General features: G+C 40.4%; 1 long non-coding RNA gene across 4 annotated transcripts in view; it reads right to left on the bottom strand.

Annotated features, from left to right (window-relative positions):
- LOC122176623 overlaps positions 1-20,600 on the bottom strand; it is a 157,842-nt gene that overhangs the window by 83,003 nt on the left and 54,239 nt on the right. For 2 of the 4 annotated variants that reach the window (XR_006177803.1, XR_006177791.1), the window contains exon 3: positions 9,255-9,307. The exons of 1 other annotated variant lie outside the window; for it this stretch is intronic. This is a non-coding gene — a long non-coding RNA (uncharacterized LOC122176623). Of the gene's footprint in view, positions 1-879; positions 924-9,254; positions 9,308-20,600 lie in introns of all 4 variants that reach the window. One more of the 4 variants, XR_006177814.1, reaches the window with a different exon arrangement.

The following is a 20,600-nucleotide window of genomic DNA, read 5'->3' on the forward strand; positions in this document are numbered from 1 at the left end:
CTCTTGCATCACACAGCCTGAGCCTAATAAAGGTCTATTGCTGTCTCATTCCATTGCTAACACTGTGACTCTAACTGCAGTGTACTACAAATTAATTCATTCCTTCAGGCCTTGCTGTTCAGTAACGGGCTGTCACAGCAATCTCCCAAGGAGCTAATTGAGAGTTGTGATCCGTGCAGTATTTCCATTAGTGCTGTAATGACAGGCAGCCAGACACACACATACATGCACACACACTGCACAGGTTCTTCTGTCTCCACAAAGGGAACCAGATAAGCCAGAGCCATCTCAAGTATTAAGCAGGAGATGGAAGAGATTTCCACGATACAGACTGAGGTCACCCAAACTTTGCTTGAGAGTGATTTGCTGGGAGCTCAAAATATGCTCTTAATTCACACAAGTGGAGTAAACTCTGACATCTTCCTCTTCCATACAGTGGTCCTATTCCCAGAGACAACAAATCCCTCTAGTCAAGGGACCTCTATTTGACAGGACCTCCCCATTACATGGTGGGACCTGCAGTCTCCATACAGATATTTCCTTAATGAGGATGATTACAGTTGTAGTTGTGTGTAGCACTACAGAAGCACTAAAAAGAAACAGCTAGCAAGATCAGAGATTCTTACAGGTTCTGCTTAGCAAGTTGTAGAGGTGTTAACATGAGAATAAGTTATTTTATCATTTACAGTGTGGTTCAGCCAGAAATCTGTATAGCTCAGGCATGAAGCCTATTTACAGTCCTAGTCTCTTTTTTGTTTGTTCTTCCTTTCATTCCTAGTTTCCATAGGATTAGCAAGAAAGACATTAAACACAGCACCTCCTTTAACTGTGCCACCTGCTGGTAAACAGTCATCTGAAAGGACTTGTTTCATGTCCTACCTGGATGGACTACATCCTCACAGTTCTCTGGTCTCAGTGAGCACCTGAAAGCAAAGATCAAGCAATTCTGCACTACCACTGATGATTACTTAGTGGTCAGTTGGAATGTAAGAAAACTTAGTACTCTTTGATGTTTGTCTACTTTTTTGGACTAGATCTACAATTCACCTTATAATATCTGATATCTTGTATACATACACACAAACAATTAACTTAGAAGTTAGTCAAATTGATGCAAACTATCTCAGTATACACCTCCTTCTCTGAGTGTTTTGTTAAAATCCAAAGTTGTGATTATCACCTTTGCGTTAAATACAGTTTCAAAGTTCAGCATCAGTGGGAAAACAAACAACAATAATTATTTTGAATGATTGAACGAATCCTTCAAAAACGTAGTTTCAGTAGGAGGCTTTATAGCTTTGGAAAAAAAAAAACCACCACACACAACTCTATTTTAAAGTTTTCCTGGAAATTAAAAATCTGTGACATTTTAAGTATCTAAGGAAAGCAGGATGCATTTGCAAGTAAGCTGTTTAAAAGTGACCTGTGTGATTATTACAGCAATCAGACAGACCTAAGTCAAAAGCTCTGTTCACCCTGAAATTGAGACTGTTGCACTAGCAGAGGCTACTCAGAAGGTTATGCATAAGGAGACAGTTCATGCTCTTAAAAGGGACTTACATCCTCTTTTGGGCAATGACTCTTCTCACACAGAATCATAGAATGGTTTGGGTTGGAAGGGACATTTAAGATCATGTAGTCCTGACCCACCTGCTATAGGCAGGGACATCTTCCTCTAGACCTGGTTGCTCAAAGTCCCATCCAGACTGGCCTTGAATGCTTCCAGGGAGGGGGCATTCACAACCTTGCTGAGCAACCCATTCCAGTGTCTCACCACCCTCACAGCAAAGAATTTCTTCCTAATACCTAGTCTAAATCTACCCTCTTCCAGTTTAAAACCATTTTCCCTTGTCCTGTTGTTATGTACCCTTAAAAAGTCCCTCCCCAGCTTTTCTGTAGGCCCCTTCAGTTACTGGAAGGCCACTATAAGGTCCCCCAGGAGCCTTCCCTTCTCCAGGCTGAAGAGCCTCTCTCATTCTGTCCTCATAGGAGACTGGAGGTACTCCTGACCTCTGATAATCTTTGTGGCCCTCCTCTAGACCTGCTCCAACATCTCCATGTCCTTCTTGTGTTGGGGTCCCCAGAACTGGACACAATGTGTGGAGACTCCATCCAGGTGGAGTCTCACAAGAGTAAAGGAGCAGAATCACCACCCTTGACTTGCTGGTAACACTTCTCACAATGCAATCCAGGATACGGTTCGCCTTCTGGGCTGTAAGCACACATTGCTGGCTCATATTGAGTCTTCCATCCATCAATACCCTCAAATCTTTCTCCTCAAGGCTGCTCTCAAGCCATTCCCTGCCCAACCTGTATCCATGCTTGGGATTGCCCTGACCCAGGAGCAGGACCTTGCACTTGGCCTTGTTGAACTTCATGAGGTTGGCATGGGCCCACCTCTCAAGCCTGTTCAGGTCCCCCTGGATGTCCTCTGTTCCCTCCAGCGTGTCAACAGCACCGCTTAGCTTGATATCATCTGCAAACTTGCTGAGGTTGCACTCAATTCCACTGTTCACATGGCCTACAAAGATGTTAAATAATACCAGTCCCAGCACTGATCCCTTAGGAGTGCCACTTGTCATTGGTCTCCTCTAGGACACTGAGCTATTGATCGTAACTCTCTGAATGACCATTTAGCCAATTCCTTATTCAGCAAGTGATCCATCCATCAAATCCATTTTTCTCCAGTTTAGTGACCAGGATGTCATGCAAAACAGTGTCAAAAGCTCTGCACAAGTCCAGGTAGATGACATCAGTCGCTCTTCCTTTTTCCACTAACACAGTAAATCCATCATAAAAGGCCACCAATTTTATCAGGCATGACTCACCCTTGGTGAAGCCACATTGGTTACCACCAATCACCTCATCTATATTTTCTGTGTGCTTTGGTAGGGCCTTCGGGAGGATCTGCTCCATGATTGTGCCAAGCACAGAGGTGAGACTGACTAGACTGTAGTTCCCTGGATCTTCTTTCTTTCCCTTCTTGAAAACAGGGGTTATGTTTCCCCTTTTCCAATAAATGGGAGAACATAGTCTCAGATTTCCAAAGCAGTTTTCTAGCAAGGGAATGAGAGCTGCAAGTTCTTCACAGCTTTCCAGAGAGCACGATATGCTGCTCTGATTATCATTGCAGTCTGGCTTAATAAATATACCTAGGGAAGACACCTATTCAAGGTCTACAAACAGCCTTAAGGGCTCAGATAGAGGATTAAGTTACTGAGGCTTAAGAAGTCATGGCATATAATCTTAGCTTGGTAATTGAACACATGCATGCTCCTGGCATGTGATAAATGCAAGGTCATTTGACTTAACCTAGGAGAAGACAGCATTAAATGGAATTACCCCATGCCTCCTGCAGGCTAGTTGTGCACACAACTCTGTTAGCACAGCTCAGTAGACACAGAGTAATTTGTTCAGCTGTGCTAGATGTTACTGTATGTATAAACCCTAATTCTGCTCAAATGTGACATGACAGGAAAAAAAATCTTTTAAAAGAAGTCAGATGAATTTGATAAGCGAAACAAAAACAAATTCAAAATCATTCACAACCATGAAGAGTCCAGGGAAGATGGGTTAAAGTAGAATGTTCTGAGATATTCATGTAGTCCTGGTGTTCATGTCTATAATTGTGATTTTCCTGTCTATAATTATGATTTTCTATTGGACATACTGGCAAAAGAAAAAAAATCTCAGAGGGACACAGCAGAAGGCAAGGGATGGGGGGTATATCTGCCTCTCCTGCACACAACCAAACTGAAAGTTCCTAGTACACCAAGAATAGTCCCCACCAACACTCCTTACAGTCTTCTGGAAAAGGACAAGAGGGTGTCATGGAATTAAGTTCCGAAAGTCCAGGGGTGGACGAGATCCTGGAGAAATCCACACAGTCTATTAGTGCAATTGTGTGCAACTTTGTTTCAGGCATCATTTGGGGCGTGTGCAAGGAATATGCCTAAGTGGGCATTAAGCCACCTCTGTTATTGATGTTGGGAAAGTTATGCCATAAACGGAAAAGGTCTTGAGTTATGACCAATAACTTTATTGTTACAGAAATACAATGTGCCACAGCAGAAAACAGTACAGGTCTCAGGAGAGCAGACTACAAAAGGGAGCACTGAGGAGAAAACCGATTAAGGAGCCCATTATGGTTTCACCAAACTAAGCTCCTCCACCAGCATGCCCTGAACATCTGCTAGCACTGCCCCAGGAACAAATGTAAAATCTTTGTCCTGAATCTAACCATCCTCCTGGTTTATACACTCCTCCCCAGCGTCATCAGATTTTATACTGACTCATTTGATTTCTGGCACTATTTACTTTTTAACTCACAGTACATTTCCTGTCAGTGGTTTTGATCAGATTTTACAGCTGTTAGGCTTTAAATAAAATACCTGTTCCACTTAATTTTATTTTAAACTACTCAGCAGGCAGCTCAGCACCACAAGGCTTTTTGCTTACTACTCCCTAAGGTGGGGTGGGGAAAGAACTGAAAACAGTAAAAGGGTAAGAACTTGTCCATTGAGGAAAGGGCAGTTTAATTAGAAAGATGATTATAATGATAATAATAATAAAAAGACACACAATGCAATTGCTCACCATCAGCCAACCAATGCCCAGCCAGTCAACCTTAGTTTTGTTGCTCAATGTGATGCCACATGGTATGGAATGTTATTCTTTGGCCAGTTTAGGTCAGCTGTCCTGGCCATGTTCCCTCCCAGCTTATGCGATCCCAATCTCCTTCCTGGCAGGGCAGTGCAAGAAGCAGAAAAGACCTTAACTTAGTGTAAGCACTGCTCTGAAACAACTAAAACACAGGTATGTTATCAACACTATTTTCACCCTAAAGCCATATCAGCTGGTGTGAAGAAAATAAACTTTATCCCAGAGAAACGCAGAACAACTGTTCTCACTCTGAAAGTATGCCACATTCTCTCCTCTACTGGAAGCACTATAGCCTCCTAAAACAAGATCCATTTTGACCAATGCTATAGCTATGTCAGGCAAGGCTACAATCAACGTTAGAATATTATCTCTGGCAATGGCCTAGAGTACATACTGAAAGAGGATTAGAAAGAGAGCAGAAAGAGTGGGTGTCCTTGGGGCACTGGCCTAATGCATCCAGAGATCTAATCATAGTGACCCGAAACACCTTTCTGGGTTATAATATAAAACACAGCACAGTTTGGGTCATCTCCTCTTACTTCCTGCCTTTGTCCTGGGTGTTAGTTCACATTCTTTTAATACTATAGAATCCACTGCTACAGTAATTCTTCCCTTTTTAATTATTAACCTGTAAATAGACGAGACTGTCTATTCCAGCTTCTAGTAATCTGCCTGGCCTAAGAATCTTCTTTTCCTTGATTTCAGAGATACTTACTAACTCTTTGACGCCTTCCTTCCCCGTGACTTCTAGTGAGATGTGATTTTGTGAAGAATGTGAACACATTCACAAAATTTTATAATGCAAACTCAGTAATATCATCAGAACTGTACTGAGTGGGAAAATATGAAGTTGGTAGAAACTCTGTCCACTATGCTATACTACTGCTGCCATATTTAATAGCCAGTCAGACAGTGATGCTGCACTGCCACCAGCATACAGCTTTCCAGGTATATTCTGAGCTGAAGAAACATCTACCAACCATAGAAATTCACTTGGCAACCTAGTCTAGGTATCCATTTTGTTTGTCCTTAACTTATATATAAATAACATCCATTCATGCAAGCCAGAAGAACTCCACAGCAGGTCTAATGCTAACATATTCAGCCTGAATAAACTGTTTGATGGGATCTGGTGAATTGGGACAGCATTAAAACAAAAACAATAATACACTATTGCTTAGTACTTAGACCACACTTTACATGTATTAGTACTGCAAAAAAAACATTACTTGATTAACCAATTAATCAAGAAGCTACAAAATTAGCTACATTAACTAATTAATGAATCAAGAAGCTATTAAAAGCCTGACTGAAAGGATACCGATTGCTGCTAGAAGAAACAATACAGTTGCAATGTTATGTTGCAAAGGCAAGAACTTCAAAGTCGGAAATAATAGTTGACAGATCTATGTAGATGTGCATGTGCGTGGATTTGAGGTACATGCTAAAGGTTTGTGGTATGGCAACCTAGAGAAGAGCTTGAAAATACACTGTCTGATATAAGTGTCAGGTCAGGCTGGATGAGGCTCTAGCTACAGACATCCCTGCTCTTTGCAGGGCAGTTGGTCTACATGACCTTTAAATATCCCTTCCAACTTAAATGATTCTTTGATTCTATGACAAAGGGTTATATAAAGTGAACCTCTTTCAAATATAAAAGATCAAGCTGTGGCTGAAATCATGCCTTGCAAGAAATACTCACTCAGAAGAAAATCTAGGAAAAAATCAGAGAAAACATACTTTTACTATATTTATAGTCTCTAGCATCAGAAGTTGCATGCATTATGGGTTCTCAGAGAGGTACTGAGATATGAACTACACTGAGTAATTTCCAATTAATTAACTTTGACGGGAAATGTGAATGGCTTGCTCAGTATATGCAGCTCATTCAATGATCATGACACAATTCAGTGTTTGCAAGAGTTTTCTGTTAGCCTGCACTCTATTAACCTCCAGAAGTGGGGAGACCAAGATCTGCACCCAAATGGAGTAAAATGGAAGAAACAGAAACAACCTTCCCATTTCCAAGTGCTTGGGATATGAATCCCTGAGAGCAAGTGAGATAGAGATCCACTTTCTCGTTACTTCTTGCTACCATGGTAATTTCTTTACAACCCAAGCTCCTTTCCAAGCAACACACTCTATAGAGCAAGACTGCAGCTAATTTCAGTAACTTCTCTGATCTTTCATATCTCTGATCTTTCATATCATTGATTTCTTTATCCCACTTTGACAACAAGGCCAAGCAGTAGCAGAGTTCCAGTTGCTATTTGTACACACATCATTATAAAGCTACAGCAAAGTACGAGTTAAAACAGCTGCACTGATAACTGCCAGCAGGTCTTGTGCAAAGGTTCTGTAAGAACTGTGTGTTCATCACTCAGAATCCTCCATCTCTCAATTGAATTGCTATAGCAGCACCTCTGGCACAGAAAGGTACCTGAGACTGGACCTGCTCTAACTAGTGATTCCAGAACATGGAATAAGAGAATAATTAAGGATGGAACAGACCTCTAGGATCATCTACTTCAACTGTCAACCCACCATCACTATGGCCACTAAACCATGTCTTTCCGTGGCACACCTACATGTTTCTTGAACACCTCCAGGAACATTGACTCCACCACTTCCCTAGGCAGCCTGGTTCAATACCTGACCACTCTTGGAGAAGAAATTTTTCCTAATACTCAACCTGAACCACCCATGGCACAAGTTGAGACAGTTATCTCTCATCCTACCGTGTCATATCATCATAACACGTCAAGCTATGCCTCTGTGATGGGGATTAAGATAACTGCAGGCAGCAACACAGGCATTATAGACTGTGTGTAATGTGCAGACTGTCACATGGTCATCACACAGAAGAGTAGAAGGGGGTTACCTATTTTTCCTAAACTGACCTGTGATAAAACAGGTCTTATGCAATGAGATTGTTGATCCACTTCCCTGCTTTCTTATTCCAGTGTTTACACCCCTCCTTTAAATTTTATTAATTTTCAATCTTGCTGTGATAAAAACAGAAAATGAGAGTAGAATATCATATCCTGTAGCACTACAGCACTTGAGAGAGAGTCACATCAGCACAGTTGAAGTAGGAAGGAGAGGAAGTTCAGACCAGGTATTGCCCTCTCTCATTAGGCAATCATATGGACAGAAAGAGCTCTTGTCTGAGTGCAGAAAGCTCTCAATTTGCATGGCTCTTCAAGCCAAGTACTAGAGCAGCCTACATTTCATTCATCCTAATTGGCATAAAATAAGCACATTATGGCAGTCAGTCTCTCCAAGGATAAGCAACATAAATTAGATTATACACTGGCATGCAAGGCAGCCTGGTCCCAATCCTCACTTCCTATGAACACTGTTTTTGGTGCACACTGTATTGCAGAAACCATAGATGCTACAGATTACAACCAAGGCTAAATGCCTGGGCTACAGCTTAGTAAAAATGTACAACATCTCTGTGACCTGATGTAGAACCGAGTCTAACGTTTTCTACAAAAAAAAACCAACATTTTTCTATGTCACTTCCCAAATGGAAGGGGAGGGAGGGAGGGGGAAGGGAAAGCAATTCTGAAAACCATAGTCAGAAAGTCTTTTTAGTCTAACTCCAGTGAATGTCTGTACAGCATACTGCTGGTGAGAAACTTTCCCCTGCTAATACTGGATTAGTAATTCTCTCTTTCACACTGTATGGCTCTGGAATCAACTCTACCGCTCAGGAAAAGCCCAGGCTCCCTGACTGAGATCGCTATTTATACTGGATGCCCATTAATTGCATTGCTTGGAATGATTTGCTGTAAGTTTTCCTTTTTTTTTTTTTTTTATTCTAGCAGCATTATGTCGTGATCTGATGATTGATTGGGCCCTGTGAGCAATCATGAGCCCAAGCCTATTGCTGCTAGCTTGATAGAGTGTATATCTCTATTTCATATTCAATAATGATGAATGGTCATGGCTTACATTTATATAGCGCCTTTCATCCAGAAAGATCCCAAAGCGCTTTACAAATTGATTTACTGTGCAAACTATGGGGTTTATTCTCCGCTTCATAAGCTCGTATAAATCCCATTGAGTTACTTGCACTTCATCATGGTACTTGGTATTGCCTAAACAAAGCACAAGCACTCTTTATAATACACCTAGGAGAGAGTCAGGAAGCACTTACGAAAATATGCAAGCGTTCAGAACCTCAGTTTTATGTCTTACCCAAAAAGCAGAATATTTAGCAGCAAACTATCTGCCTAGTCCTTTGAAAGCACAACTTTCTGTGCTACTAGCAGGGCTTCCTGCAGCAAAACATTCCTTGCAGAGGTCACCTCCAAGGTCTGTGCCTACCTGCATGTGATTGCACCCTGAGGCAGTAGCTGTTTAAAAGGCAGTTCCTTCTTGTTTGAAAAACAAACAAACAAACAAACAATCAAACAACAACCCCACACACTATTAAGGAGAAAGCTGCAATAAATTAAGTACTAGAAGCCACCAAGATAGGCTGCATGGGCTTCAACTAGACTTAAAAGAATGGTAATAATAACAACCAGATATTTAACCATAGCATGATGCTCTATACTGATGTTTTGAAAAATATTACCCACTTGACTTCTCTGTTCAGTTTGGGGTGAGAAGGATGACATACCATGGCCATCTCCTGCAAGAAGGAAAGTTCTAACTGAATACGTGGAAAAACATTTTCACCATAACTCAACAATGGAACGTGTTATCCAGAGAAACTGTGGAATCTTAATCTCTGAAGGTTTTCAAGTCCCAGCCCAATCAATCCTCTCCTGCACACTCCTCTGCCCATTTAGGCCTTTACCCAACCTCCTTTCTCACTTAATTCCTCTCGTGTCTTATGTTCTGCATGACATCATGGCTCACGGTCCTCCTTCTGGTTTCGATGTAACTAGGAGTGCGGTGAGAGTAAGGGTGACACTCCTAGTTCTAGCCTGTAAGATAACAATGGCCTTCACGTTTGGAGAAACAGTGACACAGAGGACCAGATCAAGGCCCACAGACCTGAGGTAAAGCATGGAACTTTATCAGCAGGACAGCAAATAAGTATCACCGTAATGAGGGCAGGTACTCGCTTTTTGCAGAGAGCATCATCAGAATTTAGCTGTCAAACACTAAAAAGTAGCTCATTTGAGCTACTGAAAAACGAATCTCAATAACGTGCCTATTTTTGATAATGCAGGGATATCAGGAAAAGTATAGTAATGACTCCTCATCATATTTTATCTCACTCCTTCCATACAATGGAAATAGTTCCTTAGCCAAGAGCATCAATACTTCAATATAGTCAAAACATGCATTGCTGGCAGTCCAATAGCAGGATTTATTTATTTGAGTTAACACCAGAAGTTAAAGATTCCACTCTCTCTACCAATCAAATGTTTAGAAAGCATGGACTTCCATAATTGTCCTGTTTGGTGGATTTAGTAATCAACAAAGAACGATGAGATCAAAGCCAACTTTCTATAAGGAAATATAGAAAACAAACAGGTGCACTGATAAAATAGCAAGAAATTCTTACAATCTGCTATTTGGAAACTTTAGAGAAGCCAAAGAATCATTCTGTAGTTACTGCCTTAAGACAGAACACAATCTTAGCCATGGATTATACAATCTGACTACGCTCTTCTAACTGGATGACCCCAGAGTGACACAACCAGAGTAGGGTATCAATGAGCAACATGAGGCAAACTACATAGGCTGACTGAGGGCACCCTTGAAAACAGGAGCAGAAAAATAAGTTAATTTCATGCAAAGAGACATCGTCTGATCTTATTATTCAGCAAGTAGTTGAAAAGATTTTTTAATTTTTTATTCTTTGACAACTTGCTAACAACCACAGGACACCTCATCAACATTGAGGAACAAGTGATAAGAAAGCCATGAAGTAATTCTAAATTAAGGAAATCCTATCAAATTACATAGTTAAGGCAACAGGGTCAGAGTCCATTTCCTGGCAAAATAGCCTCTTATTTCACATTGAAATGCCAGCATAACTAACATATATTGAACTTTTACTGGCACTCAGCAGAAGAGTCAAGGATCAAACAAATGCTAGAGACTGAGATCCTTTCCAGTCTAGGAGAATCCATTCCTTCTGTAGAAGTCACATTCAGAAAGGCAGGGATACCAAGGAAGCCTATATCAACTTGCATAGCTTTATCTATCCCAAGGATAAAGAGAGTATTCTGACAGCCACCCACAAGCATCAGCCTACACTTTGATCACCAGCACTGAGCTCACATCATATGACTGTTGTCAAAAGATAAGAAGATACAGCCAATATTTTGCAAATGAAAGCACTGACTTTTAAAAGCTTTGGAAGAGTAGTAACAGGTAGTGCTCAAATACCTTCACTTTTATGCACTAAAATAAAATAAAGCAACATGGCTTGAATAAAATAAAATTTTCAAGTTTTCTGGTCTTTCCAAGCAGATCAGTTTACACAAAATATGACAATGGTTAGCACAGTGTGATCCAAAGATTGCAGTATTCAGCTTCACAAGCCTACAACATCATTGTATCTGTCTGTACACAATGGCTTCCATTTAGCCAACAAACGTTTCCCAAAGGTTGTGCAACAGGAGCCAGAGCTACATGCAGGTATGGCACTACGTAGGACAAACACTAAAGCATATAGGGAGAACTAAAAAATGTAAATCAGGGCATGAGGAAACAGTATTTTACATGAGTTTGTTACAAGACCAAGTGGAAAACTATTGTGCTCCTGATTGGTTTTTTGGTTTTTTTTTTGTTTCTTTTTTTTTTTTTTTTCCCAAAGCAAGTGTCAGAAAGCATGAATCCTATTTGTATAAGAAAACACATGATCCTCTTCAGCCTCCCAGTGCGGAGAAGCATGTTGCGCTACACCATCCCCCTGCAGCCCTCCCTCCCTCCCTCTCATCCGCCGTAGATATACAAGGCTAAGTTGATGAGCTGTTCAGCTTAGTGTGAAATGTGTTACATTTTCCCCCCAGCTGCTTCCTGATTGCAGTATTTACTTTTAATCTCCTCTGCCTCAATGCCCGATAAAAACTTTGTCACATTAGATGGTGACAGATGGGAAAGAGAAGGGGGGGATCACTGCAAGGGAACGTTCTGGCTTCCCAATAATTTTTCACAACGCCAATTATGTCCTTCAGTGCTTCCCGGCATGTGCACCCATGTCAGCAGAGAAGGAAATAGAAAGGCATAAATAAAGACAAAACCAGGCCCTGCATGGCTTTAATCTGCAGAATAACATTTCTCATTTGGGTGAAATATTGTTGGATTTTCTTCCTGTACTAGGAATGGAGACACACACACACATATATACACAGAGACACATACTCAGAGTTCACAACTGCCTGCCTTATGCATGAATAGTAACTGCATGTGAATGGAAAAGAACAGGTGTTTTCTGCTTTCTGAAAGATATTCACATTCCGAAAGCAAAGTGTTTGGCTCTTTAATGCAACTGTTACTGATTAAATGGGGGTCACACGAAAATTGTCATCTTTATGGTATCAAAACAGTTCTTAGATAGTTAAAGATAGTTAAACATCACACTGTGCTTGAGGCTGCTGAAACATTTGTTTACAAGTCTAGTCCTAGACACTGCCGCATTTGCCGCCTCTAGATGTTCCATCCAAGACAATGGGTAACAAAAAATCTTTCAAATCTGAGTTTCTTGCTTTGGTCTCCTAGAGAAATGAAACACAACAGTAACAGCACAAATTGGTGGAGACATATGCAGCAGAAGCTAAAAGTAATCATGAAGCAAATTGAGAGAGCTTCAGGAGGAAGATGAGAGATTTGATCTGGTTTGACATTAGCTGTCTTATCAGGACAGAAAATCCTATTTTTCATTTGTCCTGGCTGTATTTAAGAAAAAGCTTTATGGATCTTCTTTGTAAACAAGAAAAACGTTTGTTTGAACAGACAGAACCACATGTGCTTTGGACCACAGCTACTGGTCTCTTCTTGACAACTGTGGCTCAGTTCCAAACAGGTGACTTCAATACCAAGCAGAAGAGGAATTCTGCTTCTGTCCCAGAGAAGCACATAATGAAATAACAGAAGCTGCTCCAGGGTATGATAGAAGTGCAACAGAATGATAGGAAAGGAGCTTCAACTGGAAGAAAAATGGAAAGATAACTTTAGATGTAAATGTTATGATGGTGTACATGAACGTTCACAGGTAGAGTGAATTCAGGCATCTTCCATCAGGCCAGAACTTGGACTGCTGGCAACTTGATTTAAAGTCAAGACAATGTCCCTGTACACAAGATTAGAAGTAAGATACACCAGAAATGAAATAAAACAAGTACTCTATTGCCTCTCAAATCAAGAGGCTTCTGGGTAGCTACAAATTGGACATTAGCCAAGGAGATACTCATTTAGCCTTTGGAAAGAAAAATAAATGTGAATGAAAGATCTCTGGGCTCAAGGCTAGAAGATTTAGTAGACAACAGGCAAAGGGCTATAACACACAGAAACAATGAAGAAGACTCAGATAAAATGAACTGTGCTTTATAAGCAGCCAGGGAACAAATGGCTGGAGCCTGCACAGAAAGATAGTACTAGCAACCTGTTGCCTTAAGTTCTTCAAGTGTAGTGTTGCTCTGATGGAAATAGTTAACTAGTAACAGGAACATTATGATCTCAGTCAGTCTCCTTGTAGTTGTGAAGGACCAGATTTTAGCAGCCGTACCTGTATTTGTGTCTGTCAGTATAGACTCATTAGAGGCAGGTTTACAGCACTGATTATGCCAAAGAAATTCCCCCAGAAGATCAACAATGCACTCAGCATGATATTATCATGCCAGGGAAGAAGCCATCTTCCCTAGAAGCAGTGAGGAAACACAGGTTTCTGAAAGACTTGTCTGAAAAGGGCACAAATTAGCAGTATCATGCTGGCTAGAATTCGACAGATACAGGATCTATTTAAAAGAAAAATTCATATGAAAAGGAACATCAAAGCAAATTGAGTTAAGGAAAAAGCTAGAATTGAAAAATTCAAATGTGAACCATTTTTAAATTGCAGCTGCCTTTCCAAAGGATGAGGTCTGAAAACTAAGAACTGTATATTAGTTGTATGTGGTTGGAGCCTCTGGAAGGAACCTGTGATAGAGCTGCTAAGAATAGCATTGTATTTGCGAACAGGTGAGATGGATAACTGCTGCAGAATGTACCATATCCCAGGGTGATGTTTTTCATTCCTTCTCCTTTTTATAGACATATCAACCTCGTTCCCTTGTAGTTTACTAATTGATAAAGATTCTAAATAATAAAATGTATATGTATCCAGATTGTTTTCATCTAGCCTCCAAATGAGTTCCTCAGCAAAATCACATTCTCAACAGGCAGTACTTTGACAAACTAAAGAGAAAGAAAAAATATATAGAGAGAGATGTACTACTCCAATGACTTCTGACCTAGAAGTATGATTTTTCCAGGCCGAAGAGCTGAATCACGTATTTTTGTACTCTCAGGAGATAGTCAATTGCTTTCACTTGAATTTGTTGTCATTTGCACATTATGTTAAAGGAGTGGAACTGTCCTATGAATCAGAGGCATAAGATACATTTCCCAACTTATACTTTCATTTCTTTCTACCTTAGAAGGAGAAGAAGTTCAAATGTAAAGGACCCTTTCTCTTCTTTCATCCAAAGTTTATCAAGCAATAATCATGCCAAGGTTTCTTCTCATGGTTTAGCTGCCTTGTCTTGCATACTCGACATAACACAATCAAAAGAATTTGAGTTCACCTAAATAATTTAGATTGAGACTACTTAACTGCAGTAGCCAAGAGTTAGAGAATTGTTCTGGTTTTCCTATTAAGAAGTTTGCACATTTTCATGTATATTCCCCCAGCAAATCAGACTTTCCTTCACTTAAGCACAATAAATTTCCTAATGATGGGAGAAAAACAACTGCCAGATACTCAGTGACTGCATAGCTATGCACCAAGAGAATTCCACATGCAACCTGATTAACTTTAGTCCCTGGAGAAAAGAAAGGAACTCAGTCTCAGTTTGCACTTTACTTCGCTCTGCTCTGACTTTCCTTAGTGAACATCACCAGTTTCTCTGGGGACAACTCCAGCTCCTGAAAATAACAGGAAATCCACTTGGTTTTCTTAACCACATGGTTCAGGACAGTAATGGAAAGAAGCAAGGTAAGTCATCAGTTCAAGTCAAAATCTGCTTACCTTGTCAACACAAATCATTTTAGTCTATATGACTAAGATTATCATAGCATTACACAATGTAAACATGTGGGAAGTGCTCACTTGTTTTGCCAGCAAACTCCAAACTGCTCTTAAAAGAACAGAGGGCACAACTAGCAACCCAACTAGCTGTCTAAGAACTGCCTATGTTACGTTAAAGAGGTAGTCAGGAGTTAGCAGGTATGCTCTTTCTTTCCCTCTTGCTTGAATATGCACAGCATTTATTTCTACAACTTCTCAGAGGATTGTGTTTGTACATAGCAATATGCTTGTCAAGGTACTTGCAAAAAAAAAAAAAAAAAAATTGCACAAGAATATGGCCTATACTGTTTTAAACCAATCAGTGAGTTCAAGCAGCTTTCTACAAAAGACCTAGAGTCAGTTTCTCCCTAGTCTTTTTGAACAGTCTACTCTCAGTTTGCATAGTTAAGAGCAATGGCAGGAATAAGAAAGAATAACGTGCAAGTAAATTTTGCCTGACCCTTGCTACCTCAGAATCACGGGATGCTCACCATGCTCCTGTGGGAGATCACGTTTGTCAGCACTCACCCAGGCGCAGGGTGCTCACTGCCATGCAGTGCCAGCCACAGCAGCGACCTGCAGTGCGCAGCCAGGAGGGCAGAACATGCCCAGCCCACTGACTCCTGCTGGGTCTCATTAAAGTTTTCAGACCCCAGTGAAAACAGAGGAGTAGGGGCTCAGAAGCTTAAAACAAGATTTAATATCAGCACTTCTAGTCACTCCTTCATTTGCACAGTGATCTCCATTCTAGCAACTTGATACCTACCCTTCCAATAGAAAAATACGCAGAGGGATAACTTTACTCAGTTGGCAATTTCCAGATATTTAATACAGTAACAGTTCCTGAAAATTGTTGAACAAATTGTTTTCCTGAAAACAAACAATTGTTTTACTGAAAGCAAAACAGAACAACAACAACAAAAAAACAAGAGACAAGCACTGCATGGCTGCATTACCCACACTAACTAGTTTTTAACTTGTAGTGCAGAGTAGTGTAGTGTAGAGATTCCTCAAAATGCTTGCAAGAGCACCACACATGGCAACTGCAAGAAGCAATCCCACCATCAGGAGGCTCACTGTCACTATACAGGAGCCAAACATTCACTAGAAAGATTGTTTTGGTTTTGTTTTGTTTTGTTTTTTGAGGTCCACTTAAACACATCATAAATTTGTTAAATACTACATAAATAGAGGAACATTTTAGCTGCACTAACAAATAGGCATCAATATGTGGATACTGTTACTGGATTTGCCATAAAAGTTTTTAATGTCACCAAATAAAACTCCTCCTCAGAACATTCTATTGATTTACAGGTGAATAATAGGTATTTACAAAGTATCTATGCTATTTGGCTTCAAAGCCTTTCTTATTTCCTTAAAAAAAATGACCTAGCTCAGGAGAAAAAAATCTCAATTAAAATTCTTGTGTTTCTTATTCAAAAACTCTTAGTAGCATTAGCATATTTTCAGGACATGAGCATATTTTTCCTCCTGTTCTGCAGAAATTTGGTATGGATACATATCTATCAGTAGGGGAAAATAATACATTATGGATACAGAATCACAGAGAGTAGTTTAGAGAGTTTCCATTATGGTGGAAAATCCTTTGATTTTCAGATACAATATTCAGCAGATACAATTGTATCAGCAGATACAATACTGTTCAGAAGCACGCAGGATGATTTCACCATGATTACTGTTTTAACAAGCATCTAACGACAATTGTTGTGAGACAAAGGAGTGATAATAACTTCTCTTTTTTCAACATTAGTGAGAAGATTTCAGGCTATATTCAGTATTGGTTCTTTGCATGGCAGAACATAGGAAAACAGGAGGGAGTTACAACAAGGTCTGTGAAGCATATTCCAACCCATGCAGCATGCAACAGACACATTATGGAGCGCTTGAAAACAGACATAACTGTTGGAAGGAAATGCAAAACTGAGTTGTTAATATAGCTCTGGATGAGAGGTAACAACTCCCAGTAGCAAGGTCACTGTACCCAGTGGTGCCCAAATCAGCAGCGCACAGGAGCGTCAGGACCAGACCTACATACAACTCATCACCTTCCACTGAACAGGAGGAAACAGAACAGGAAAGTACTGGATACGCTCTGTGGATCTTAAGCAGCCAGTGAACCACAGCTGAACAGGAGGGAGCATCTAAAACAAGGCTTAGTTCAAGGACTGCACCCTGCTCTCGCAGACCCAGTGAGCAGCAAAACCACAGGCTTCAGCAGGATAAAGCAACAAGACCACTAAAACAGGCCAGAAATATTAATATTAGGATCTAGGGCCTCCATCCTTCCCCTTCACATGAGTAACAAACAAACAAAGAAACAAATTGTATAAAGAAACTTCAGAAATAAGTTTCAGTCATACACTTTTTGCCCACAGCTAATAAAGGAGTGAACTGGGGCCCTCTGGAAGCTGAACAAGGGCCTTTTGAGCTTCTCGGGGTTTGTGAAGGGGAGGGTAGTGGGTTTCAGAGTATCTCACAGTTCGAACTTGTTAATGAAAGAAATAAATTAACCAAGCTCATTTTTCAGGGAATTCTTGTGTAAACTGGAAATTTTCCAGTCTGTGAGCCCCGCACTGCACTAGCCCATAAATCACAGCAAGCAGGTTGTCTGTATAGTGATAGCAGCACGTTTGGAGATGGAGGCGGGGGGAGAAACCAGCATATGTTCATGGTGGGAAAAAAAAAACAACCAAAAACAAAACAGAAAAGAATATCTGCTTGCCCACCACTGGAACAAAATAAAAGTCTTGGCCTCAGGCACTGAAACATACGCTATCTTCAAAGAGCCCCCCAAACCAGGGGAAGGCACCTGAAACAGGTCAGCTTTTAATTGAATACAATATTAATTACCGCGTGCACCATTAACGATTTGTGGGATTTGACTAATTAATGTAATAGTTTTTGAGTCACGCTCATTAAATATGAAAATTACGCTGGTGAAAGGTATTGGTTTCATTATCAATCTTGTATGGACAGGAATGGGAGTGGGGAGTGAGAGTGCAGAGGAAAGATTCTTACCCCAAATTACTGTGTTCTTATCTCTCTCTTCTTGGAATTGGTTCAGATGGCATAAGAAAGAACTAAAGTGAAGAGGAAATAGGCAAAGAGAAAAGCAAGCACTGCCTAATGGTGTGAGCTGGCAGTTGCAAGTCAGGATCCAAAATCTATCAATCTCTTAGCAAATTTCACTTCTGCTTAGTGGACAAAGCTGACTGGTCTGTATGTAGCTCCAACTAGTTGTTTTCACTTCCCATCACAATGCTTAGTTTCCTTCATCCTCTTAGAACAAGTATAATGAAAGAAACTGATGCCACATTGGACACTTAATTCACTGACCCATATAAAGCACATAGTGGTTCCTTAGCAGAAACCTACAGGGAAAGTAATTATCACTGTCACTAGTCAGCTCCAGAGCATGACTATGCACAGGTATGTTGAGTTGTACTGTCATAGGACACATCCAGAGAAGTTACATCTCTCATACCTATCCAGCAATCCAGAGCAGTGGCAGCACTCATATACTCTGGGGGGAACTGCCATCACATCTATGCAGGGTCTTTGGGGAAAGAAGGAGAAGTGCTGTCGATAGGTATTTTGGTTACACTTCCGCACACATTTCAAGAACCAAACACTGATGTTCTGATGTTCTTCCCAGAAGCGTGCAATAGAGCTATTATCTAACGGGACACCACACTACACAGATTTTTGTTCAAATTTTTACAGTTGCTTCAGACTGCTATAGATCCCATGGATTCTGTCGTGACAAAAAAAGAGGACAAGAACTGCAAGTTTCACCAGTCAAAAGCAGAGGTGAGACACTTTCCTCCAGGAAGCACGCAGAGGAACCATGCTCAGCTCCTCTGGCCTCCATCACTGCACTCCTTTCCTCCTTCTCCTCAAAAGAAGAGAAGATACAGTAACAACACGGAGCTCATTTGCCAGTTACCATCATGGGCACAACAGACTGTGTGTAGAGAGGCTACTATAGTTTATTCCCTATTACTAACAGACCAGAGCAGTGAGAACTAAATGCAAATTAAAAACACCTTCCCCCAAACCAATCCACTCTTTTTGCAGAGGTTTAGGGGTGCAGCCAGTCCTTATACTTTGGGAAGGAATAACTACATAGCCACATTTAGACTACTGCGTCCAGTTCTGGGCTCCCCAGTACAAAAAAGACAGGGATCTCCTAGAAGGAGTTCAGTGGAGGGCCACTAAGATTATTAATAAAGGCCTGGAGCATTTCCAGTACTAGAAAAAGCTTAGTAACCTGGGTCTGTTCAGCCTGGGGAAAAAAAAAAGACAAAGGGGATCTGATCAATGTCTATAAATATCTAAAGGAAGGAAGGAAAGAGGCAAATGGATGAGGCCAGGCTCTTCTCGAGTAATGGGCTAAAATTTGAACGTAGGAGCTTCTGTACAAATATGTGGAAGAATGTCTTTATGCTAAGGGTGAAGGAGCACTGCAATAGGTTGCTCAGAGTGGTTGTGGAGATGCCTTCTCTGAACATATGAAATTACATGTTTGGATTGCCTACCCGTGTGACCTATTGTAGGGAACCTGCTTTGGCGGGGGGGTTGGATTTGATGATCTCGAGGTCCCTTCCAGCTCCTGCAATTCTGTGATTCTGTGGAAAGGAAATCCTTTGCACGTATAAAAATATCCATGGTTCAGCCACATAATCAATATAGCTCACGGTCTTTAGTATCTTCTGAAACTTTACTAATTTGAGTTCACAGTGTTTAATAAATTTAGCACCCTATACTGTTGAGATATGCTCTCACTGCCTGTTATCTATTTCTACTTCATATTAAATGTTCCTTTAGCTCAAATGAATGAAAATAAGTGATCATAAATGAACATGACATTAGATACTTTCAATTTCAATTACAAGAGAACAAAGTAAGAACATACAGGACGCTACTGAGTTTAGCAAGTAAGCATGGCTACACTGAAACTGCAGAAACTATGTAATTAATTAAATACCAGTCAGAAAAATGCAACAGCAGTGAGCTTCAGAGCACTTATGTTCCATCAGGAGGTGACTCACTGAAGAACAGGAAAGGTTTCCCATTTTGTTACGTGTTTTTGGGGGTGTTTTTTTGTTTGTTTGTTTTTATAGGCATCAGGACCTGCCAACTAGACTTTATTTATGATACCACGATAAAGTGGCATTTAGGCACTAAGCAAAGTTACAAGTACCTCCTCTCTTCCCAGTACCAGACATTAACAGATAAATGCAGCCTGCCATACATTCCCCCTCAGAACTTGGTCCTATGCTCCTTTAGATTAAATGAGGACAAGAGCTGGTGAATGTAATAGATAAAGAAGTTATGGTAAAGCTACAGTAATAAACAGCTTTTTCTTACAGAGAGCACTTTTAGATTAAAAATAAGTGTCAAAGCTCTGCATTTATAAGCTTTACATGGACAATTCAACTTTCTGAAATGCAAAACTAATAAGAAACCAGGACAGGGATTTTTGAGTTACTCTTTTCTCATTAAGACTAGTAGGTTTTTTTCCTCACAAATCATTGTTTACATGCCTGAAGATTTTGGAATAGTTTCAGAAGGCATCACTGCCCCATTGAAAACTGTAACTGAGACCAATATTGAGTTCTCAGTAGCAGAACCAGGAATACAAACCACTGCTGTGACATTAAAGCTAAAGCAAACA

The sequence above is a fragment of the Lagopus leucura genome, unplaced genomic scaffold, assembly GCF_019238085.1.
Source record: "Lagopus leucura isolate 7727_CA_CO unplaced genomic scaffold, USGS_WTPT01 Super-Scaffold_1, whole genome shotgun sequence".
NCBI classification, from domain to species: Eukaryota; Metazoa; Chordata; class Aves; order Galliformes; family Phasianidae; genus Lagopus; species Lagopus leucura.